Genomic DNA, 526 nt, shown 5'->3' on the forward strand with positions numbered 1-526 from the left:
TTTTGTTTTGCATCAAACTCATGTAAGCTTTTAAGTCCATATAACTTAGTCTGAAAGCAATTTAGCTGCGCTGCGATCAGGTTTCGGGAACTACAGGAGTGGTTTAAAAAAGGGGGGGGGGTCCAGATGGGACGCCTGAAAGTAGGCAACATGGTGAATTTAAGAACACCTCCCCTGGACCTTTAAAGGTGTCGCGACGAGAGGTGAGCCGAACCGCAAAGATTTGACGTGACACCACCGGGATGCTGTTTGCGAGGTTCCAGGGTGAAAGAATGGAAAGGAACCTCCCCCCTCCTCCCTCCCTCCCCCTGGCTTCTCCCGGCGGCTGCGCATGACAAATCTCTGGGAGGGCCATGCGACCCGCGTGGCGCCAGGCCGGGGCCGGGCGGGGCGGTCCGGCGGCGTCGGCGGCGCGCCAAACCGCCCCTCCGTCCAGCACTAAGCTGGGGAAGGGAAGGGGTCGTGCGACGCTGCGGGGGGAGGCGGGGACTGTACTGGCGCCACGCTTCAACCCTTAGGCGGGGCG

Source organism: Frankliniella occidentalis, unplaced genomic scaffold (genome assembly GCF_000697945.3).
Source record: "Frankliniella occidentalis isolate FOCC.00 unplaced genomic scaffold, Focc_3.1 Scaffold40, whole genome shotgun sequence".
Taxonomy (NCBI): Eukaryota; Metazoa; Arthropoda; class Insecta; order Thysanoptera; family Thripidae; genus Frankliniella; species Frankliniella occidentalis.